Consider the following 26,221-nt stretch of genomic DNA (forward strand, 5'->3'; position numbering starts at 1 on the left):
GTGAGACTCCAACTCAAAAAAAAAAAAAAAGAAGGATCAGAGTCTATAAACTATTTTGAAGACTATTCTTCACTTAGTAATGAAAGTAAACATATTCCCCTTCCATTCTTTCTTAGTGAGATTTTTGATGACTGTACAGAAGAACGTATATGCCATATATAGATGTCACTACCCCTCGTGTTTAAACATTTACATTATCAGGAATTTTTAACCAATTTTTCTGTTGGTATATTAACATTTGTTTTAGAAAGATCTCTCTAGTCACAATATAAGTGATGAATTTCAAAAGAGGTAATGTTAGAGACAAGCTGGGAGGTTATTATGATTGGCCAAGCAAAAAATAATGAGACCTCTTAAGGCAGTTAACAATGGAAATGGACAGAGAAGCAATTCATAAGTCCACAATCTACAAGTATGGGGTTGTTACCTGTTTAAGATTGTACACAAAGAAATATTCCTCTTCTTTTTAACAAATATCTACCAAAGCCCTATAATGTATCAAGAATACTTATTGAGAAAAACATATTAGGATAGAAGAACACAATGCATTTTCATTTTTCTTTTATATATGTGTAGGTGGGTAGGATCAGGATTTCTATTACAGTCATGTGCCACAAAACAATGTTTCAGTGAAGACGGATTGCACATACAACATTGGTCCCTTAAGATTAGAATAGAGCATATTTAGAAACCTCTTATATGGCACTTGATTATTGGCACTGCAGATCAAGGTGGAGAAATGATTGATAGTCAGTGATAGTGCCGGAATAGTTAGTTTTCTATATGAAAAAAAATGTAAGTACAAACAGTACACCAGCTTGGTTTGTGTGAGTACACTCTATGTTCTGAGAGAGAATCGCCTACTGATGCTTTTCTCAGAACCTGTGGTTAAGCAAGGTACAACTGTACATTTCAGTAATTTAAAAAGAGTCTTCCTTTTTACCAGAGGAAAAACAACTCCTCATTTCCTGTTCCTCGATTGCAAAAGTAGAGCCAGAAAGTGTCACAGTTGTCAACAGAAGCTTGACCCTCCATTCTCAAGCGTGCCGGGATCCAGTGGGAATTTAACACACTAAACAAGGAACTGTCCAGAATCAGGTTTACCTCCATTTTGAAAAAGAATCTATATTGACTGAGGCTTTCTGCCAAAAAAGCAAATGCTTCATGCATTTGGCTCCTTCTCCTCTTATGAGGCTATTCTCTAATATTAACTTAGGGATGCCCCCCTCTCAAAATCTGCCAGCTACTGAAACGTGGGTCAAACAAAATACTTTCTTGTGTGTAAAAGATTAGGAAGCATCATACAAAGACCCCTATTAGGTAACATGGAGATCTCATAAAAATGCTTTTAATAACTAGTTCCCCAAACAACTTGTTCTCAGATACTAATACTCAGTTCACAATATTATGCTTCAGATTTCACAAGTAAGGTTTATTATTACACTTTAGACACTTCAATCAGACCTATCCAAGGAATCCCTATTTAGCAAATCTGACATACTTCAATTGATGCAAATGAAAAAAATTAGAAGCATATCTTGCTTTCCTTTTGATCTACTACATAATTTTAAAAAGAAACTGGATAGCTCTCATTCATTACCTTTGATAGCATCTGAATCTACTCAAAATTTTTCCACACTGAAACACCCAAGTTTTAGGTTTGTTTTATTTACACTAATCAGTTTATTATTTTTTAGTAGTCTTAAATTTTGTATGTAGTAAACAAAATCTTTCCTTTAAAAAGCATCACATTTATACTTCCAAACCACTTTCTCAACAATAAAGGTAAATTAACACACTACAAATAAAAACATTATTGCTAATTTCTTAATTGTATTCAATTCCATGTCTTTAATTCTACATAGTTCTAGAAGAGAAAAATGAAAACATCTAGGTCTAGCAACTTAATAATATGTAATATTAATTATTTTCTCTAAATTAAATGTATGATAATCTAATAATAACTGAAACATAATTCAGAATGACAACTCAATGACTTCCAATTGATTAACAGAGATAGAAAAATAAGAAAAAAATTTTATCTACTAAACTAAAAACATAGCTTAATTCATAAGTCATTAGAACGATTATACTATATTCTCTCTTCCCAACAACAGACACAATCCTGGGTCATATCTCATCGCCCCCACACCTAATTAGGCTGTTTTTAGTTGGGATAAAAATAAGTGTAAACTTATATTTTACTAATAATCTGAAATATCTCAAAAGTGACAAGAAGCCTGAACAATATAGCTTCATCTTCTGAAATATCAATGCTTCAGGAAATAGCAACAATCACCATTATCAACAATGTAATCTCCCTGGAAGAGAAATCTCATCCTATCAGAAAAAAAACAAGTAGGGAAAAAACAAAATGAAAACAGGACAAAGCACACAAGAACTATAAGACAAGTATCAAATGGCCTGACATACACGTAATTGAAACTACAGAACGAGTAGAGAGAGAGGACAGGTCAAAAGAAACACACAAAAAGATAATGGCCGAGAATTTTCCAAATTAAATAAAATATGCCAAACCACAGAACCAAGAAGCTTAAGAACACCAAACAAAACAAATAAAACAGACCCATCATATGCAAAGATAAAGACACATCATATCCAGATATAGAAAAATCTTAAAGACAGATAAAAAGAGGAAGTGGAAAAAAAACACTAATACAGAAATCAAAGGTAAGATAAATAGCAAAAACATGCAAAAGACAAACAACACATAAGAGTGACATCTCCTAAGTGCTAAAAGAAAAAATGGCAACCCCGAATTCCATACTCAGCAAGAATATGTTGGAAAAATATAAAAACAGATAAATAAAAACAGATAGCTCACTACCAGCAGACTTGTCCTACAATAAATGGTAAGGAAGTTCTTCAGGTGGATGGAATATGATACCAGACAGAAACTTGGATCTACACAAAGACATGAACAACACTAGAAATGGCATAAAGAAAATAAAAGACCTGATTTTTCTTAATTGCAATTACTCTAAAAGGCAACTGTCTCTAAAGCAAAAATACAGTCATGCTCCACATAATGATGTCTCAATCAACAATGGATCACATATATGACATATATGACATCCCATAAGATGACAACAGAACTGAAAAATTCATATCACCTAGTAACATCGCAGCTATCCTAACATAGTAGTACAATTATTCATTTGTGATCTGGTGTAAACAAACTTATGTCGCTGCCATTTGTATAAAAGTATAGCACACATAATTGTATACAGCACATAATATTTCCTCATGATAAGAAACAACTGTGAGCCGGGTTCGGTGGCTCAGCCTGTAATCCCGCGCTTTGGGAGGCTGAGGTGAGTGAATTGCCTGAGCCCGTGGGTTCGAGACCCGCCTGGGCATCTTGGCGAGACCTCATCTCTACAATAAATCAAAAAATTAGCCGGGCGTGGTAGTGCGCACCTGTAGTTCTAGCTATTTGGAAGGCTGAGGTGGAAGGATCGCTGGAGCCCAGCAAGTCGAGGCTGCAGTGGCCGGGAGTGGCCACTGCACTGCAGTCTGGGTGACAGAGTGAGACTCCAACTCAAAAAAAAAAAAAAAAAAAAGAAACAACTGTGTTGCTGGTTTACATATTTACTATACTCGATGTCATCATTATTTTAGAATGTACTCCCACTTATACAAAGAGAGTTAACTGTACAGAGGCTCAGGCAGGTCCTTCAGGGGGTCACAGGAGATGACAGCTTCATGCTATCACTGTCCCTGAAGACCTTCCAGTGGGACAAGATGTGGAGATGGAGACTGTGATATTGATGATTTTGACTCCGTGCAGGCCTAAGCTCATGAGTGTTTGTGTATTAGTTTTTAACAAAAAAGTTTTAAAAGTAAAAATAAAAAAATGTTTAAAATAGAAAAAAGCTTATAGATAAGGATATAAAGAGGATATTGTAGTATAGCTATACAATGTGTTTTAAGCTAAGTGCTCATATGAGTCACAAAGTTTAAAAAATTAAAAAATCTATAAAGTAAAAAGTTACAATAAGGTATAATTAATTATTGGTAAAAGAAAATTCTTACAGATAAATTAAGTGAACAGTGTCTGTAGAGTCTACATTAGTGCAATGCAACATCCTAGGTCTTCACATTCACTCTCCACTCACTGGCTCACCCAGAGCAATTTCTAGCCCCGCAAGCTCCCTATAAAAGTGCCCTATCTAGGTGTACTATTTTTTATTTTATGCTGTATTTTTATCATACCTTTCTATGGTTAGATACACAAATACCTCCCACTGGGTTTCAATTGCCCACAGTACTCAGGACAGCAGCACACCGTACAGGTGTGTAGCCCAGTAGCAACAGGCCACACCACAACACCATACAGTTGAGGCGTGTGGTGGGCTACCATCTAGGCTTGTGTACGCATACTTTATGATGCTCATACACAACAAAATTGCCTGATGATACATTTCTCAGAATGTGCCCTCTGTTGTTAAGTGATGTACAACTGGAGTAGCAATGTACTGTATGCTGACAGCATATATAAAAGTAAAATGTATATCAACAATAGCACAGAGAAGGAAATGAGAGTACATGGCTGTAAAGCCCTTACAATACATATACAGCTATTTATAAATAGCATGATGGAAGACTATGATTAATTACAAATGTATACTGCAACCCCTAGGGCAGCCACTAAAATAATTTTTAAAAGAGGTAAACATAAATAAGCAAATAGTAAAGAAAAATGAAACAACTTTTAAAAAAATTTTATTTTAAAGTTGTGAAGTACAAGTCAGGATTGTGTACATAAGTGGTTTAGGTACAGGTGAATTTTGGGCCTCCCATTGGACCTCACTTCGCCTGGATTAGGATCAGGTACCCTTTTTGATGTTGCATGCCCACCCACCGCCGCCCCGGCAATGTCCTGTTACTGCCAGTCCCTTTCTTACAGTATTATGATAAAAGTTCAGGGTCCTCTTATGAGTGAGAACATGTGGTACCAGATTCTTTGTTTCTGTGATAGATCGCTAAGTATAATAGACTCCAAATCCATTCAAGTTGCTGCAAAGCCCATAATTTTGTCCTTCTTTATGGCTGAGTAATAGTACATCGTGTATATGTACATTTTTTAAATCCAGTCCATTTTCAATGGGCAGCACACAGTTGGTTCTATGTTTTTGCTACTGTGACAAGTGCTGCAATAAACATGCTCATGCAGGTATCTTTTTTATAGAATGATTTGAGTTCCTCTGGGTATATTCCCAGAAGGGGGATTGCTGGGTCATATGGAAGGTCAACTTCTAGTTTTTAGAAATTGCCACACTGTTTTCCTTAGAGGTTGAATTAGTTTGCACTCCCACCAACGGTGTAGAAGCATCCCCTTTTCTCCACATCCTTGCCAGGGCCAGGATCTGTTTTTGTTTTATTAACAATGGCCACTTTTACTGGAATTCTAAGTGGTCTCTCAATGTGGTTTTGATTTGCATTTCTCAGATGATTAGTGAGGCTGAGTATTTTTCTGTTGGCTCCTCACATATCTTCTTTTGAGAAGTGTCTATTCATATCTTTTGCCCAGTTTTTAATGGGACTGTTTGTTTTTTTCCTTTTGTCATGTTTGAGTTCCTTATAGATCCTGGATGTTAGGCCTTTGTCAGATTTACACCTGGTAGCTATTTTTTCCTATTCTGTGGGTTATCTTCTCTCTCTCAATGCTTTGCAAAAGCTTTGCAGAAGCTTTTCAGTTTGATGAGGTCCCATTTGTCTATCTTATCTCTTATGGCATGGGCATCTGGGGTTTTGATCAGGAATTGGTTGCCTATTCTAATTTCCATAAGGGCGTCTCCTAAGTTTTCTACTATTCTTATAGTTTGAGGTTTTACATTTAGGTCTCTGATCCATTTGGATTTTTATGTATGGTGACGGGTAGGGGTCCTGTTTCATTCTGAATGTGGTCAGTCAGTTTTCCCAGCACCATTTACAGAATATGTTCTCCTCTCCCAGGTGGTTTTTGGTAGAGGCTTTGTAGAAGATGAGTTGGTTGAGAAATTGAGGTTTTGCTTCCGGAATCTCTATTCTGTTCCATGGGTCTATATGGATTTTTATACACCAAAACAAACAGGCAGAGAACCAAACAAAAAGTACAATTCAATTCATTAAAAAAAGAAATACTATGGCATCTTTCTAACCAAAGAAGTAAAAGACCTTTACAATGAAAACTACAAAACAATGCTCAAAGAAATCAAAGAAGACACAAACAAATGAAAAAATATTCCATGCTCATGGACTGGAAGAATCAACATTGTTAAGATGTACATCCTATCCAAGGCATCTACAGATTCAATGCAATATCCATTAAATTACTATCCCCATTCTTCTCAGAGCTGGAAACAACAATACAGAAATTCATATGGAAATGAAAACGATCACAAATAGCCAAAACAATCCTCAGCAAAAGAAACAAAGTGGGAGGTGTCACACTCCCAGCTTTAAACTTTATTATAAGTCTACAAGAATCAAAACAGCCTGGTATTGGTACAGGAACAATTTTTTAAAAATCCAAGAGGAAGGAAAAAAAAAGAATATATAGAACAGAAATCAGCTAGCATGATGGTAGATTTTAAACTGATCATATTACCAATTATATTAAATGTAAACAATCTAAAAATTGTCAGAACTAATAAAAGGTAGACATTATCAGATTGAATAAACAAGTAAGCCCACCTATATGCTATCTATAAGAAACCCACTTCAAATACAAAGATATATGAGTAGATGGATTAAAGTAAAAAAGATCTGTTGGGAGACATATCTCCATAGGTTTCTGCTGAGGTAGCTGTTTTTAACCTATTTCTCAGGGCTGTGTGTATGAGTCACGCCTGTAAGCCCAGCACTTGGGAGGCCGAAACAGGGGGAGGTCTGCTTGAGCTGAAGATTTCGAGACCAGTCCAAGCAGCATAGCCAGACCTCATCGCTACAAAAATAAAAAAATTAGCCAACCATAGTAGCATATACTTGTATTCCCAGTTACTCAGGAGACTGAGGCTGTGGTGAGTTGTGATTGTGCCACTGCACTCCAGCATGGGTGACAGAGCGAGACCCCCAACTCAAAAAATAAATAAATAAATTTTGAAATAATTTTTAAAAAACACCGTACTTCTCAGTATCTGGCCTCAAACATCTCTCCAGTTACTCCTTATTAACAGGCAATGAAATGGAGAGACAGAACTCTCATGTCTGTTGCCAGCATCTATGAAATTCATGGCAAGTTAACTTCACAGTTCTTGACATGAAACACCGTGTAAATACTAATCAAAAGAAAGCTGATGTGGCTATAGGAAAAAAAAGACAAAGATGACTTCAGATCAAGGACTATCAACAGGAATAAAGAGCTATTTCACAAAGAAAATAGACAATTTAAAATGTGTATGGATCTAACAAAGCTTCAAAATATATAAAGCAAAAATTGAAAGAACTGGAAAGAGAAATAGACAAATCTGTAAGGTAGAGACTTTAACACTCTTATCTCAGTATCTGATAGAAAAAGCAGGCGATAAACATATGGAAAAATTCAAGTTCTCACTAGTGAGAGAAAAATACACAAACCCACAATGAGATGTTTTAAATTGAGTTAATTTAAGAATTATCTTAAAACTTTTTCTTGTCTGACAATTCTAAATGTTGGCGAAGATGCAGAACACCAGAAACACACAACTGGTAGGTGTATCACTTTGGAATACAATTTGGCATTACTTAATAAAGTAGAGATGTATAATGTCTAGAATTTAAAATTCTTAAGAAGAATAAACACAGATTCACTCAGCAGTAAAACATTAAAAACAAAACAAATAAATGAAGCCACAAAATACAGGTAGGCCAACACACTGAGACTCACTCAATCCAAACAAGTCACCCCAACTTCGGTTATACTTCACTGCTAGCAGGGCAGTGGCAGGCAGGCATCCTCGCGGCAGTTCAGGGCTACTGTCTTTGTCCCCCTCAGGCGACAGGACAAGTGTAAGACAGCTAGAGCACAGACTGGTACAGCAGCTGCTCTAGCTTAGAGGTACCAAATCACAGCTCACATCTCCAGTCCACAGATAGAGCTTATCAAGTCTCAGCAACAGACGTGCCCAATGATGACAGTCATCACACTGGGAGAAGCCAGAGCTGGAGCTCCCACCAGCAGTTACGGACTCACACTCTTACCAGTCCATATGTAATCCAGTCATCTTGACTCACTGTTACCATAAGCACCGGTGCTTGGTTACACAACTGGTACTCTACCTTAACAGATTTCCAAGTGAATAAAGCTAGGAAGTTAAACCAAGGTCAAAACCGTCCAGAGAGAAGAAAGGCTGTTAACCCTTTACTCATAACAAATAAGGAGACTGAACCTAGAATGGCACTAAGCTAAAACATCTATTAATGTATTTCATTGTATCTTAAATGCCAATGATTAGAATATCATATATTTTTGCTACTAAGAAAAAGAGGTACTGCCAATTAAATATGGTATATCACTATAAAACACATTCCAATTACTGAGATAGAAAAATGGAGAAAAAACATGCTTCTTAGAATTTATAAAATACAAAATAACCCTTCTCATGATTTTTCACTGAAGTATTTAAGATACACAGTAAATCCTCACTTAACACAACTGGCAGGTTATTGGAAAACTCAACTTGAAGCAAAAGGACATACAGTGTGCTCCCTCAAATAACATCATTTCCTTCAATGTCATTTTGTTATAAAATTGATGAGAAAAAAATGGCTTCATTATCTGTCACTTGCTAAGGTTGTGGTTTCTGAAAACTTATGGACATTAAGTGAAGACTACAGATATATAACCCTATGCTCCCAAGCCTCAGCAACAGACGTGTTCAATGATAAGAGTCATCACACTGGGAGAAGCCAGAGCTGGAGCTCCTACTAGCAGTTACGGACTCACAGTCCTACCAGTCCATAGGTAATCCAGTCATCTTGAGTCACTGTTACCATAAGCACTGGTGCTTGGTTACCAGTCTGCTCCAACAGAAACTGGTTCCCTACTAAAAATGTTCTAAGATGTCTGAGGTGGTATTCTCTCATGCAATACATCTCTCATGCAATACATCTCTCATGCAATACATCTAAAAATACAATGCCCAGTATCAGCATGATTGATGGAGCATAGCGTTCTCCATCCTGTCATGTTAAATTAGCATTCAAAAAAATAAATATATTAGCTTCTACCACTAATCAAATCACTAGTAAGGACATTTACAACCTGGAGGCTTTCATAGGGTTCTAGATTTTAAAAATGAACACACTGTCTCAGGTTATGTGGGGGAATATGTTAGTTTTAGCTCTCACATGCCAGAGAACCGTGCAGTAAGAATACGGGGAAAAAAATTGTAAACTTCAATCTAGCAGAGGTATACAAGGTGAGTGTGTTCATCTAAGTGGGATGAAGGACAATTCTACCTGTTTATAAGTAGAAAATAAATATGATTACATGGATTCAGCATACCCTACCTTATGGCAAACACTAGGCCTGGATAAACAGCTGCTTATTCATAGATGGATAAGCATAGGATGAGACCCTTCAAAATATTCAACAGCATAGATAAAACACCTTAAAAATGCCAAAGAAAAGAATCTGTGATACTTTACATTCAGAAACAGAAGAAATGTAGAAGGTAACAACAGACTCATATGCAGATAAAGATAAAAACAGAACTCTAAGAGATAACGGAAAGATGAATAGAAACAGTGACAACAAAATTAAAATCCACATCAGAGATGAGAAAACACAATATTGCAGAAAAAAATATATCAGTAATGTAGAAGACAAAAATGAAAATGTTCACTAAGAAAGGACAAAGTTAACAAAGCGGGAAAATGGGTATATAAAGAAATGTGATCCAATCCACAGTAGCAGGTATTTCTTTTAAAAAAAAAAAATCACAACAAATGGAATGAAAGCAATAAACAAGGGTATAATAGAAGAACTCTCCCCAAATAAAAAGTGCCTGCATCTCTCCATCAAAAGGATGATCCTGGCACAGTCTAACTTAAGACACCAGAATAATGTTTAGAAAGTTTTAAAGGTTTAGGACACAAGAACACCATACTGAGCCACTTTGTCGTCAACATATGCATGCAAAAAAAGTCACTTTCAGGCATTCAAGGATTCAAAAGATAACACACATACATATCTCCTGAAAACACTGAGGCAACCAAAAAGATCAAAACTGAAACTCAAGAATGAGTATAAATGATCTGGTTAACAAATAAATGAGCAATGGCACTCGACACCATACTAATATACACAGCGGAGGTCAACGGGTTTTATTTAAATTTAATACACAAGCTAAAATTCTTTTGAAGAAGCACAGATAAAGTTAAAACAGTCAACATTTATAAGTAGTCTTACAGATTAGCTTAGAAAGTTGGGAGTGTTAAAAAGCTAAACTAAGCTAAATCTCTTATACTACATAAAAGAACATAACATTTTGCTTTATTCTTGAATTTTATAATTACAACTACATACGCTTTTAAAAGCATTCAAAATCATATACTTTTAGAAAGGATTTCTGTTATCTATGCTGTTTAAAAAGAAAAACATAAAATAAAGTTTATGCTGCAAAAGCAAAAAACAAAAGGAAAAAGTAAAACAAAATTATTTAAAAGTATAAAGGCCAGGTGCAGTGGTTCATGCCTGCAATCCCAGCACTTTGGGAGGCCAAGGCAGAAGAACTGCTTGAGGCCTGGAGTTTGCAACCAGCCTGGAAAAAAATCAAAAAAACAATTAGCTAGGTATGGTGGTGTGCACCTATAGTCCCAACCACTCAGAAGACTGAGGATTGTCAGAGCCCAGGAGTTCACACCTGTGATGAGTTGTGATCGTGCCACTGCCCTCCAGTCTAGCTGGTAAAATGAGACTCTGAGTCAAAAAATAAGCTTAAAAATATAAAATTACAAAAATAAAAAAACTCAAGTATTAGAGAAAATGTTTAATGGTTACAATCTCATTAAAAAGATCTTCAGATAGTTTTAAAAATGAAGTGATGTAAAAGGATTCAATACAGCACCAGCCAGGTAATGGTTTATATCATATATCATAGAAATTATCAAACTAAAAGGAAACAGGAGTAGTAATTTTGACATGGGACACAAAGCAGGATTCAAGAAGAAATTAATGACTGAGTCCCTTTATAATGATAAAAAAAACCTAGAAAGCTACACAAACGCCACTTATAAAACCAGCTGTTTGCTATAGGTGTAAACAAGACAGGTGTAGGTAGGAAAGTGAAAGGGAGCACTTAGAAACCCTGATGGCAATCTGATGGGCGATTCTATACCTGTTAAGTATAATAATTAAATATAAAACTCATATTTTGTTTGTTTTTTCTCTTATTTCATTTTTCTAGTAATTCATTTTTAATGTATTTTATAGTATCAGAAAAAAATCAAAAATTGATTCTTCACCACAAAGTTTAAAAAGCACTGCTACAGAACGTTTGGCAGTCATGAAGCTTTATGAGCCAAATAAAACAATATTAAGATACACAAAGCTAAAACAATTAGAGATGCAAGGCAGAAAGGATGGACAAACATTTGTTTGGGAAACAAACTCATTCCATGACAGGTTAGATTTTTTTTTTAAAGTATGTAGAGGAATTTAAAATTTCATAATTTCTTTAAGTCATCTATGAGAAAATGTCTTATCAGTTTAATATCAGCTTTGCAGCAGGGAAAATTATCGCATTAAGTGCATATGTTGTGAGATATATTATAACCTTAGAAATGCTAAAAAAATTTTTTTAAGGATTAATCCAAGGAAATAACAGTATGTCAACCACTGAGTATCAAATAAACAAGAACTTTTCAATTTTCAGTGGAACATTTATGAAGCTATTAATGATAAAACAAAGCCTTTACCTGCACACACATGTTTATTGCAGCATTATTCACAATAACAAAAACATGGGACCAACTGTGCTGCTCATTGAAAGAGGACTGGATAAAAAAATGTGGTACATACACATGATGAAATATTATGCAGCCATAAAGAAGGACAAAAACTCTGCAGCAACTTGGATGGACTTAGTCTATAATATTGAGTGGTCTACCACAGAAACAAAGAACCAAGTGTCACATGTTCTCACTCATAAGCGGACCTTGAACTACTATCGTAATACTATAAGAAAGGGACTGGCAGTAGTGGAAAACTGCCAGGGGAGGGCGGGGGCGGAATTGGCAGTAGTGGGAAACCACTGTGGGCGGCAGGGGCCACACCTCATCAACAAGGGTACCTGCATAATGAACATTTGTATACCTAACGCTGAATTGTACCCATCTTTAAAATTAAAACAAAGCAAAACAAAACAAAAAAAACAGAGCCTAAAGAATACCTCAACTTTGAAAAACTAAAAACTATGTAAAACATGGCAATACTGCCTTTCCACCATAAATAACTTGTGGCTCCTCTTTGCTTTGGCTTTTTTTGATGCTGTTAGGTAAAACTGTATATGAAGAAAGGGTTAGGCAACTTTAAAATGTTTAAAACTACATTAAATTACTCAAAAAACACTCATCTGCTCAGCCTTGCAGTTTCTAACCCCTTTTGATACAGAAGCCAAAGGAAAAGATCACAGTATTTCATAGCGTCAGATGCTGCACAAGAGGTCACAGAGGTCTCTGCCACCTTATTCCTACCTCCCCACCATCTTACTTAAAAAATCTAGGATATTATTTGGGCAGTAGGTAGCATTACTGCCTTCTCACAAAAGGCTCCATTCAGTGTCTGTCTTTCTTCTGTGCGGTCCACTGAGTAAAGGCTGGCCTAATCTAGCCACCCTGATATAGCTGCTTGGCCAATGAGGTTATGGCTAGCTGAATAAAAAAAGGGTGACACGACTGGCTCTCCATATCCATGGGTTCCATATGTGTGGAATTCAACCAACTGAAGATCAAAAACAATCAGAAAAATAATGGACAGCTGCGTCTGTACTGAACATGCACTGGCATTTTTCCTTATTACCTGAACAGTACAGTATCACAACTATTTACATAGCACTGACATTGTATTAAGTATTATAAGTAATCTAGAGATGATTTAAAGTACTACACAGGAGGATGTGCTTAGGTTATAAGCAAACACTACTTCATTATACATAAGGAACTTGAGCACTTGTGGATCTTGGTATCCTCAAGGGGGTCCACAACCAACCCCCGCCCAGATACTGTGTGTACATACAGCAGCGCATTGCTTGAATCACCACCAGTATATTTGTATGTTTTAGGCAAAACACACACACACACACACACACACACACACACACACACACACACGAGCACGTGCATGGACTGAAATAGACAAGACTCAAAGCAATATTACTAATAATTTATTCTTAGTGACACAAAGTATTTTCCACCTATGCAACACACTCTCAGCATCTAAAAACAGCCCTCCCAAGAATGATCCTACTCCTCGGACTACCCTGTCAAAGGTACTGGGCTCATGACAGAACTACACCTAAAAGAGAAAAAGATATCAAAGATAGGATCCTTCTGAAACCTCTCATTTTAAGCCTTAAAGTTTTAGAAGATATGTTTGCTAAATAAGAAGTGACAATGCCAGGATCTTTCCATTCCGTTCCATGCCTGATACGTAAACATAATTTCACCTAAATGAAATTTAAAAGCCTAACTTAAGACACAAAAGTTCTTTATAAAATGAAAAAACACTTTAAATAAAAAGTATTTACCATAAGAACAAACTGGGAAAAATATTTGGAATTCAACGCATAGACACAGACCAATTTTCCCAACATATGAAGAGCTCCGTGGAATCAATAAGCAAAAGACTAACAGCCTCAACAGGAAAATGAGTGAAGGATAAATAGTATATTAAAGAGGAAATACTATAAATGCCTCTCAATCATATAGAAAAACACTCAATCCCACTCATAATAAAAGAAATGAAAATTAAAACTACATTGAGATCCCTGTTTTTATCTATTAGACTGGCAATAATCAAAACATTTGAGAATATAATCTTAGAGAGGACATGGAAAAAGTCTCATATTGCTGGTGGGAGTACAGATTTTAAAAACCCTCAGTATTACAGTTTTTCTCATTTGAAGAAATTCATGGAGGGTGTTTAAAACTTTTAACACATAAGATAAACTCAGCCTGGTATGGAGTTTTGGTCACTTTTTAAGGAACTGTTATAATCTTCTGCTTTGACAGAATTCTGTCATATGATGGAGACAGGTAGGCAACTTTAAGAAACTTGGATGATTAACACAGCAGTCTCGCTCCACTGGCGGCTCACATCATGACACTATGCACTTAGTGGGTGCTCAGTAAAAATCTGTTGAGTGGATAGGATCAGGAATGATGTCGAAGGATGATGAGAATGGAATAAAAACAAGTAAGAATAAGGAATTAACTAAATGTATCTGAATCATTGAATGAATTGCTGACATAAACACCACTTATTCAAAAAGGGGCAATATCACACTGGCAAATGCTTCCTGAAAAATGAGTCAGCTAGCAACAAGTGCTGCAGCAACGGCCTCCTAATTAGCCACACACCTCTTCCACACCAACTCGGGGCTCAGCCATGCAATTTGCTCTGGTCTATGGGACAACAGAAAATATATGAGTTCTGCCTTTACTAGTTAGCCCTGTAAACCCTACTGCTGCCTTCATGGAAAGAAGCCTCCGCTAGCCTGCTGGAGACACATAGCCCTCTATTACCACAGCCAACAGCCAGAACCATTTCTAGATTCATGAGTAAAGCTAACCTAGACCAAATAGCTCCCAGATGACCCATCAGGTGACTGTACCCATACCAGCAAGACCAGGCATAAACCACAGCAGAATTGCTTAACTGAGCTCAGCCCAGAATCTTGGCTAAGAAGTGGCTATGGTTAGAAAATGTTTCTTTTACCTATTCTGCTTTTTAAACTTCACAATGAGATTATATTCATATACTACTTATTTAATTACACTACATTTATAAAAATGTTGTATCAGATTGATATTAAAGTCCTACTATCACCTTGTTTTATATAAACATACATATAAAAAAAATTCAGTCCAAATGGGAACAATTGAGAAGAGACATTAATATTGCTCAGGGGAAAAAACAGATCAAATCAGAGTACCAGGGTATACTACCACCCCCCAAAAATGTGAATAAAAATGTACTCATGGTCACTGCCATGGCCCAATAATGGCTATTACCAAATTCTGGAAGTGTTTGAAGACATTCAGATTTTGCTTCTCTGTTTCTTCTGTTTAGGGGGTTAAGGACCTAATACACATTTCTCATTTATTCCTCACATGCTGTGAGGTGAAAATCATGCTACATCACTTTAGGTCCCAGTTAATTACCTTCTCCATGCCTCATATCCTCAACTGTAAGATGAGGGTCACGGTACATATGTCACAGAGCTGTAGTGAAGACTGAATCACTCTGAAGAGGGCATAGGTCCTTACTACAAAAACAGCCGATTCCTAACCACCTCTCTTAGTACAATGATGTAAAATTAAGGTCTTTTAACTAACACGACTTTTTTAAAACACCAAGCATTATCAACTAAGGTGTGAGAGACATCATAATTAATTTGGATACCTTTAATGACCATTAAAAAAATTAAAAGATACTATAATTAAAAAACAAAACAAAACCTGGGAATGTATGTAGCAAATATATGGTGCATAGAGTTGAAGCTTTAGATGATAATCAATCATTTGGGTCACATTCCACAACCCTAAATAGGCCAAAAACCAAAGGCTTTACGTTGTGTGAGTGTTACAAATTCACAAAAGGCAAGAAGCAGCAGCAGCAATAAATCCAGACATGTCACCTTTGCCCTGCCACCTGGCATACAAACTTTCGACATGTTCGATCATCATTTAAAAAAGAAGGCATTACTGATGGCTCTGGAAGAAAAGGCTTTCTTCAGAAGAAAAAGACTTAACCTAATCTGCAGCACTGGAAAACTGTACTGCCTCTTTGCTCAATGGCTTAACACTATCCCTCTGTCAAGGCAAGATCAAGTCTGGACACTTCTCTGTCTATATACACATCAACCATTAAAAAGAAATTCAGGCCTGGCTGGGGTACTTATTAAAAAACAGCCACATTCTTAAAAAAGTATTTAAAACAGGCAATCACCTAGCCTGTAGACATAGGCATCATGGCCCAACTGTAAAATGCTCCATACCATAATATGCAGGTATTTGCATTTGTCCTCATGTAAGGAATAAGGGATACAAAAATTCCAGTGTTCATAACATTTCAAACTTTTTTTTTAAGTCGGGGTCTCACTCTGTCACCTAGGCTGGAGTGCAGTGGCATGATTTCAGCTCTCTGCAGCCTGGACCTCCCGGGCTCAGGTGATCCTTCCACCTCGGCCCCCCAAGTAGCTGGGACAACAGGCACCCATGCCCGGCCAAATTCAAACATTATAGAGAGCACTTAGTACACAAGAGGTAATGTGGCAGATTCTGGAGACAGAAAGGTAAAGAAAGTAACAATTATGGTACTATATATACCAGATATCTGCTGGTTATCTTATCATAACAATCCTGTGTGGTAGAAGTTATTAAAACTCATCTCACAGAGGAAGAAACTAAGGCTCACAGAAGTAAAATAACTTACTCAGGATCTCTCAGCAGAAGGCAGTGGGGCTGAGGAGTATGGGGGGGGCGCGCATGAGGGCGGTGTCACATGACTGTTCTTACAGACAGACACAATACTCAGTGTAGTCTTTTAACAGTAATGTAGGAGGGGGCTAGGATTTAGGAACCAAGGAAATAATCTTTTGGAAGCGGACAAAAGGGTCAGATGGCTTTAAAGAGGCTGCTATTTGAGTTGTTATTCTAAGGATGAGGAGAATTTACCAATTTCAATGCCAACCCCCACCCCCCTTACCCCCAATATATTAACCAAAATAAATTACTTACTTGAAATTGAGAAAAACAATTTTGAGAGAAATCTTCCTCAGATATATTATTCCATAGTTTTAAAACAAATAATATGATGACAGTTTAATTTTTAGGTTGCTTTTATGTGGCTTGTCTTGGTTTTTATTCTGAAATGAAATTTAGATTAGTCATTTTCTTGTTCTGAGAAACTAGGAGTATGCCAACATGTTTTAACTTTACATTCTTGCACATATCAACATGGACTCTTATTTACAAAGTCTTCATTTCACCATCTCACACAAAGCCTAATTTATATATAAATTACTTTGAAGTGTAAATATATATGCAAAGTAAAATGTTTAATTATTGCTATACTTCCTTAGAATTGTAATAAATGGAAGAAAAATTTAAAATGTGTGAACTGTTATATATTACACAAGACATTTTTGAGGTAACACACTTTCTTCTTTTATTATTTGAATCATTTCTACAGTAAATGCTCTCTGAAACCAAAGAAAATTAAATAACTGCCCCCAAGTAAATTGACCTCAAGTTCTCAGTATTTCTCAAAACTATCATCTAGAAAGAAAATAGAACTGGCCAAAAAAACCCTAAGTTTCCCATTGACAATTACTACCCATTTTTCTTAAAATTTACTTTGCTAGGCATATATTCAATTTCTGCAGCAGAAAACAGTCCAGTTTACCAACACTACTTAAATAACAAAATATTTTTTCATTTAAAAAATGAAATATTTAAGAATCTACAGAGAACTAGAAGAAACACAGAAGATCATCTGGAAAACATAAAATGAATGACAAAACAAACAACTCTCTCCCCACCAAAACACCAAAACGTTAAATAGAATATCATTAAGATGGTCTCACTTTTACCTATAAATTGTTTTGGTCTCAAAAATGCATCCATATCATGTTTGGACAACAGAGTTCTTTCTAATTGCCTAACACATTCATTCTTGCTTTTTTGTATATATACAGAAATCACAAGTTAACAAAATTTTACCCAATAAAATAGCAGCCAGGTTCCACAGTGACATATGCCAACCACAGCCTGTTTCTCACCTGATAAATTGCTAAGTATTTCTTTGAAGTATCGAGGGTCAATGGCAATGTCCTCTGAAACCTACTTAAACCCCAATCCTTTTTCACTTATTTTTAACTGAGTAAATTCTAATCCAACCAAAAGCAAGATGAGAAAAGTTAACTGTAGTACCAGAGGAACTCGAAAGGTCTCATCATTCCTTATCTTCCTTTTTTTTTTTTTAAAGTACATACATACAATTTTAGTATCAATGCTGTCATATTTGTCCTAAATTTCTTTTGGGATAGTCATTTATTATCTTTTCTTAAAGGATACAGCTAAAATTATAATGAGTATAACTACAATCTATTTTACAAGAAGATTCAAGCACTATTAGACACAGTAGGTCTCAAACATTTCTGAACTGTATGGCTCTGTATTTTCATCTTTCAACGATCATCAATGCCTTCCTTTAATATTCCCTCAGGTGTGGAGAGTCAGTATAAGGCAGTGGAGGGCTGAGAGTCAAGATCTCCAAATTTCAAATTCCACATCAAACAACTCTATACAGAACACTGGAGAAGTCCCTGAGTCTTCCTATCAAGATTTCAGTTTTCTTGACATAAAATGAGTGGATTTGAAGAGAATGGTGTTTTCCAACCTTTTTCACATTGTAAGTAAAATTTGTTCAAGACACTAGACAACAGGAGGGCATGTGGAGGCAAATACATGGTGCTTGGTGAAAAAAAGTATATATTTTCTTTAATTATAGAAGAAAAATTAAAATTTAAAGTATTGAGGTAGATATTATTTGACATACATAATGCTGAAATTCATAATACGAATGAATTTCAAGTCTAGACTTTTTCACATAAAGAACAATATTTCCAAATAACAATGGTGTTTTATTTTTGGAGACCATACATGCTCTCAGGCAGCAAGCTAAAAAGACACATCGAATGCTCATGGGGCACACAACACAGGCACATACAGACATTGAGGTCTAGAGCAGGGTCCCCTGGGCCACCTCCCGCTTCCCGTGTCCTCTGTCAGTGGGCTGCACTGTGCGGTCTGAATACAGACTCCAGCACGGCTCAGGATCCCTTTCCCACAAGAGGTGGCTGCACACTGTGGCTGGCAGCTCATGAGATCCCAAGTAGTAAAGCAGCCCATTTAAAGCACTTAGAATGTAAAAAGGAGCAGTAACTACTGGCTGTCACTCATTCGGCTATGTTTAAGGAACCCCAAAGACTTCTTTCAGCCCCCATTTCATCAGGACCACCCTCTAGTAACACCAAGGCAAAGCTGTGAATTAGAAGACCTATAACAAAACCTACGATTAAACACAGTATTGCTGTAATCATTTGCTAAAAACAACTAGCATGACCTATTACTTTTGTCTTCCTTACCAATTCCTGTAAGCACAACATAACCCCAAAACATTAACTTTGAATAGGTGTAACATGCACATAATTTAAAAATATTGAAACATTACCCAACAGTATGCTTTTGAAAAGCTAGTCCACCTTTGTCCTTTAAGCAAGTTTTACTCACTGGAGGCAATCACTGTCACCAGTCTTACAATACCTTCCAGAGATAACCGAACACACATTTCACTCTATATTTGGATCTACACACACAAGCATACAAGCACACTTTTTAAACCACACAGATGGCAGTATATTACACATGGATCCTTGCATCTTGCTTTTTCCCTTACATCTTAGACATGGCACCACAGCAGTACACATGGTATTGCCACACTATTTCTAAGGACTGTTTAGTATTCCATTGAATAGATATACCATAATTTACTTAACCACTCTCCTACTGATACATGTTTAGGTTGTTTTCAATCTTTTGCAATGACAAATAATGCTGTCTCAAATATTTTTACATATTATTTGACACATAGCACAACCTTCTAGAGGATAAAATCCTATAATTAAAATGCTGTAGCAAAATATGTGCATTTTTAATTTTGAGAATCATTTCCAAACTGCTTTCTATAGCACATGAACACTTTATATTCCCAGGAACAATGTATGAGGCAGACCACTTTCCCTTTTACTCACCCTTCCTAAATTATACTATGTAACTGATCTTTCCTAATCCAATAGGTAGCCAATAGTATGTTGTAGCTTTAATTTACATCTTTATTGTAAATAAAATTGTGTATTTTTTACATGAATTCTCTTTGCTCATTTTTCTATTGGATATTTTTTAGTAGTTGTTTGTACATTAAGAGGAAATTAGTCCTTTGTGAAGTATACACATAAGTTTTACTAACCTGCTTCTCTTTTAACTTGGATTTTTTTTATCCACACAGAATTTTATATTTATGTTGCACAATTCAGAAATCTAGTTTCAGATTTGTTTCATCGCCTGAAAGGCCTTCATCATTCCTGGATTATATTAAAAATAACTATCCCATGTTTTCTGTTTCCTTGTTTCACATTTAAATCTTTGACTTCTCTAGAAGCCAACTTTTAATTTTTCTAGGTGACTAACTGGCTATCTCAACACTGTTTATTAAATAATCCTTCCTTTCCCTACTGAAAGGTGAAAGTGCATCTATTTCCAACATACAGGTTGAAGATCTTTATCTGAAATGCTTAGGACCAGATTTGGGAGTATTTGCACATACATAATGAGACATCTTGGGGATAGGATCCAAGTCTAACACGAAATTCACTTATGGTTCATATACACCTTATGCACATAGCCTAAAGGTAATTTTATCTAATTTTTTAATAATTTTGTGCACAAGACAAAACTTTTACTGCTTTTTGACCATGACATCACACTGATGTCAAGTGTGATGTCCACTTGTAGCATCCTGTCGATGCTCAAAAAGTTTCAGCTTTTGGAGCACTTCAGATTCTGGCTTTTCAGATTAGGGATACTCAACCAATTTTAGGTTAGCATATATATTTAAGTTAATTTCTGGTCTTCACTCTGTTTTATTGCTGTCATGTGCCAAAGTCATATTACTTTTCAAAACATTTTAAGATTAAAATCATTTTCCATATATACATGGGTATCATAAAACCAGAAATTGCTGGTTTGCTTTAATATACAAATCATTTGGCAATTTTTAAATGGAATTTATATAATCAAGTTTAATACTATCATCATGCAATCATGTATTCTGGCTGATATTTATTATGGAGGTCCTTAAGAATCTCACATCTATTTTTTAACTACATTTCTGGACTGTATCTAGAAACCAGCTTTTCCCTTAATTTCATAAATGGATATTTTTTTCCAAATTATAAAATCAATACATGTTCTCTATAGAAAATCTGAAAATACAAAACATACCTTCCGGAAATAACCAACCACTAAACTTTGGTGTATTTTTTTTCTGTTTTTTTAAAATAAGGGATTATTTTGTAAACTGAGTTTTTTCACATAATATACTGACAGCATATTCTGATGCTATTAAATATTCTTCTAAAACACGTATTTAAACACATGATATCTTACTATATGAATATGCCCACTTTATGCAGCTATTTCCCAGTCAATGGACATGGGAATTGTTCTCTGTGGTCACTATCATCAGTTGGTTAACTCTTGCCCCAAATGTCTGTGTGTCAAGCACTGTGGGAAGCACTAACTCTATAATTATAATGTCAAGCAAAACGAAACGCATTGCCAGCACTTCTGAAGGTTACAACCTATTGGAAAAAAAGAGACTTTAATCTCCAACATACCTAAAATGACAATTATAGCAAGTGCTATGAAGGAGAGTTCATGGTGCTTTGAGAGTCTATGATAGGGAAGGCTTCCCTGAGGAAAAATAAATCAGAATTTAGGTGAGAGAAAAGGAAAAACATTCTAGGCAGAGAGAACAGCAGATACAAAGCCCTCATCGTGGGAGGGAGCATGGCAGGAATAAGGGACTGAAATAAGGCCGATATGGCAGGAACACACAGAGCAAGGCAAGAAGAACATGGCGCAAGCCGTGCCTGGAAAGAAAGGCAGGGGCCAGACTATTCAAGCCCTGGTAAGACAGGTAGATGCCACCACCTAACACAGAGTTTCATCCACATCCTAAATACAAGGAAAAGCTCTGGAGCATGTCAAGTATAGGTGATGTAATTGGGCTTGCATTTTGAAAATCTCTGATTACAGTGTAGAAAACAGATTAGAAGGGGACAGAGTAAACTGGGATAAAACCAAGATTACGAGGTTATTGTAGCAAACGTGACCAAAAAATGCTAGTAGTTTAGACTAGGGTGGTGATGGATTATGAAAAGAAGTAGATGGATTCAAAAGATATCAGATTTGCCAAAAGATTTATGTTCATAGAGTAAAATCCCTACAATGAAAATTATTGGGTCAAAAAAAGAACATTTCAAGGACTCAATATGCATTGCCAAGCTGCCTGCAAAAAGCAGTTGTCTTCATCATCAATTACCTTGTATCTGTTCCTCTATCAGAATTAAGTTACTTAAAAATTCCTTTAGAATGATTTAATCCATACTTCCTTCATGAAGCCTTCCCCGACTCCTCTTTGGCCTGTCATTGAACATGTCCTCCAGTGAGTCCTCGCTATACACCGTATGCACATTTCTACGGTCCAATCCCACTATGTTTGACCTGGGTTTACATGCTTCTCATCTCTACTACATTGTGAGCTTTTCGGAGGGTTTCTTAACCCTCCAATCCATAGTAATTTCTCAAAAAGCGTTCACCGAATGAACTGAGCCACATATTACCAGATTCTACTGGTAATTTTTAGTACAAATCTACAGATTCTACTGTGTGTCTATAGATTTAAGAGGCCTCCTGTTTAAGTCTTTAATTTGCTGATTATGATTTCAATCAAATGCAAAAAGCTAATAAAATTTTTTTTTTTGGTTTTTTTGGAGTTGGAGTTTCACTCGGTCGCCCAGACTGGAGTGCAGTGGCCGCTCCCGGCCACCACAGCCTCGACCTGCTGGGCTCCGGCGATCCTTCCACCTCAGCCTTCCGAGTAGCCGGAATTACAGGCATGCGCTACCACACCCGGCTGATTTTTTAAATTTATTGTAGAGATGAGGTCTCGCTGCCCAGGCGGGTCTCGAACTCGCGGGCTCAGGCAATTCACTCACCTCAGCCTCCCAAAGGCACGGGATTACAGGCTGAGCCACCGAGTCCGGCTGCTAATAAAATTTACTACTCAGGGCTTCAAATATTTACTAAATAAAGTGACCAATTTTATTTGTGATGAGTCATTAAAACTCCATAGTGCTCCTGAAAGTCTCTAATAATTATAATCAAATAGGTGTTAGTTTTCAAAATTGCATTCATTTCAATAATCCATCAATTTACCAAGACAAGTGAGGTAATTCTAGTAGTTTATTAGTTAACTATAAAATATAAAAAATAAAAATATATTTATAATTTGAATAAGCATCTACACAAAATTATAGCAGTTTCTTTCATTGAAAAACTTGAAGTCATGGTTGACAGAACAGTCTACCAAAATATCCCCTGAGCTGGAAGAAGACTTAAGAGTAGTGAGCAGGAGAGGCCCAGCAGTGCAGTCCTAAAGACCAGCAGCTCCCTCTATGGTCCGTCTGGCCTACGTTGTTCAATTCCTGGCTTTGTGGACATCCCCATACTCTTCTGTTTACTCCTACTCTGCCTCTTGGCAGGGATGCTTTTTGAAAGGATAATTCTGTTTAACCTGGTGCTGAGGAAACTGAGAGGGCTGTCTAAGCTCAGCGTGAAGGGAGTTCCATCAAGCAACTAAGCAAGAGGCCAATGTGGAGGTCAGACAGCTCCCAAGTTCACCTGAGTAGGAACCTCACATGAAGCCTCTGGATTCTATCTGAAGTGAGTTCTCTGAGCAGTTACACCTATTCAAATCTAAGTGAAAAAACACTGTCCTGTACTTTAGTCATAACCTTGCTTTCGTTCATTAAACAAGCTACCAAAATATGATAAAAGAAAAAATTAACCATTTCTTCTACAAATGATATTGTTCAATTCAGTTATGTCAACACAACGTTCAAGACATTTGAAAAACTAGTTAAAGACAAGCAGAAGAGGTTTTTGTTTCTTAACAGAATGTCATCACTCAGATGAAGAAAATTTAAGTGATTCTCTCAGAAATCAATATCCCCAGTCAGCAAGGGATTACATCAGTCAGGATTTATCATTCAGATCTGAATATGCCACTTTTTAAAAAATGCCTTTTCAAATTTCACCAACTCAAGATATGGCAGTGTTTAGACCCAATACTTTATTTCTTAAATTACTCTAGATATGTCTTCAAAACAATCAAAAGTCAACTGGACTGTTTCCTAAAGCAGAAAAATATTTTTCATTCAGTAAGAGAAAAACTGGACTAGTAAAAATGTATTAATCCAATCAGTTCAGAATGCACAATGTAATTCCGAGATGGCCACTTCATTTGAGAAAAAAATGTCTTTGGTTGTTTTTCAGGACCTCATCTGTAAAGCAAACAGTTTTAAAACATTTGTTTTCCTCCAAACCAAGGTAAAGAATTAAAGACTTCCAAAATTAACTCCTAGATATGGAAGAAGTATGTTTATGGTACTTTATGTAGCAGAGGTTTATTGTGTTACACATTTTATTAACTTATTTTACTTGTTAGTAAAGGTATAAACATAGTTTGTACTTTCAAATTAATCTGTCTCTAAAAATTCTGGCATTTGGAATTTCACTAAGCCATACTGGTCTCTTTTATTATAATCATTTTCAAGTTTTAATTTACCGGATGGCATGGACTAGTTTTCTTTGGGGGGAGAATTCAAGCGCAGATAAATCTGTAGTTTTATGTTTAATTAATACTAATCTCACAGGGAGTTTCTGACATGCTAAAAATGCTGGCTTGATTTATGAAAGCTGTACACTCTAAATGTATGCCAATGACTTCAAATTTTTTCTCTTGTTGAAACAAAAATTTTTATTGGAAACTGTAAGCTATATCTAGCAAATTTAATGTGATAATCCTTCACAATCTGAAGTTTGGGTTTCTCTGCATCATTTTATGTTTTTCAATGTATGTATAAAAAAGTCTTATTTTTTTATTCACATACACTATACATTTCAAGGTATATACCAAAAAACCCCCCCAAAACAAAAACAAAAACACCTCAGTTCGGGTGTTTTCCTGATAATCTATTGTAAAATATCCGGAGGGAAGAAATATGAACTCAATGTGTCTTTTAAAAATATTCAGAAACACCAAAGTATTTTATTTTTAAAGAAATAGAATTACTGTCAGCCTACAGTGAAATTCATTTACTTCCACAAACATAACTTTCCCATAAGACAGGGCTTGAAAATCACTCAGGGATACATATTTTGTGACTTGTGTGTAGCAGGAAAAAAACGTGTAGAAAAGTAACTCAACCCAGACAAGCTGTAACACCCAGAAATGCCACAGTATATCCTGTTAGCCTGTCGCTCTAGGATTCAAAATCCGGCTGAACAGAACTGTATCCACCTCACTATCTCTCTCATCCTTCCTCTGCCTCTGAATGAAAACAGGAGATGACACCGAAATTCCAATTCGAAACAAAGACAGACCAATACATTTAAAAGGGCAGAAAACCTATCCTTCAGATCACTTAGGGCTCTCTATCTTCCAGCCTCCAAAGTTTCAAATGTTACACGTTCAGCACCTTGGGAAAAGCACTCCAATTTCCCATCTTTCAAGGTTCGTATCATCGACATCTTTTCCACTATCTGAAAAAGAAACGCGCTACCAAACCTCACGACACTGACGTTTTTCAACAAAGAGAATTCACATTAAAAGAAGCCGCCTGGCACGAGTGCTCGGGTTTGGGAAGGCGCTGTGATCGCGGCAGTCGCCGAGCCCGACTGTGGTAACAAGATGAGGGGTGACGGGGGCAGCGAGCATCAAGTGGGACACGCCATCTCGCCTCCCGGGGCACGGGTGGCGGCAGGCAGCGCATCCTTTTCCAGGAGGCAGCTCCATTATCGCAGGCAAGCGCTTCCCGGCGTGCAGAAAAGCCGAGCAGTGTTAAAACGCCTCGCCACTGCGGCCTCCAGCTCATTCACGGGGTCGCAGACCCCCGGGGGCCTCGGAGGACCGCGTTCCTCTGCCACTGCCGCCTCCCCGCTCCGCCCCTTCTCCAGCATAGTTTTCCAAAAGACCTGTGTTGAGAACGCAAGCCTACAAGCCGGCCGGGGCGTTTGGGGACATCCGCCGTGGCTCCCCATGAAATCACCCCCTGGAGTGGGGTCTAGCTGGGCGTCATACACACGCATCTCCCCCCTCCGGGAC

General features: G+C 36.7%; 1 protein-coding gene across 1 annotated transcript in view; it reads right to left on the minus strand.

The window, feature by feature from the left end:
- The window catches only part of REV3L (REV3 like, DNA directed polymerase zeta catalytic subunit), a 159,434-nt gene extending 142,356 nt beyond the window's left edge, over window positions 1-17,078 (minus strand). The window contains exon 1 of the mRNA XM_021712854.1: window positions 16,948-17,078. The gene's annotated coding sequence lies outside the window, so the exon portion shown is untranslated. The remainder of the gene's footprint in view (window positions 1-16,947) is intronic.
- Between the last annotated feature and the right edge of the window lie 9,143 nt (window positions 17,079-26,221).

Source organism: Carlito syrichta, unplaced genomic scaffold, assembly GCF_000164805.1.
Source record: "Carlito syrichta isolate Samal-C Ts95f unplaced genomic scaffold, Tarsius_syrichta-2.0.1 Scaffold303669, whole genome shotgun sequence".
NCBI lineage: Eukaryota > Metazoa > Chordata > Mammalia > Primates > Tarsiidae > Carlito > Carlito syrichta.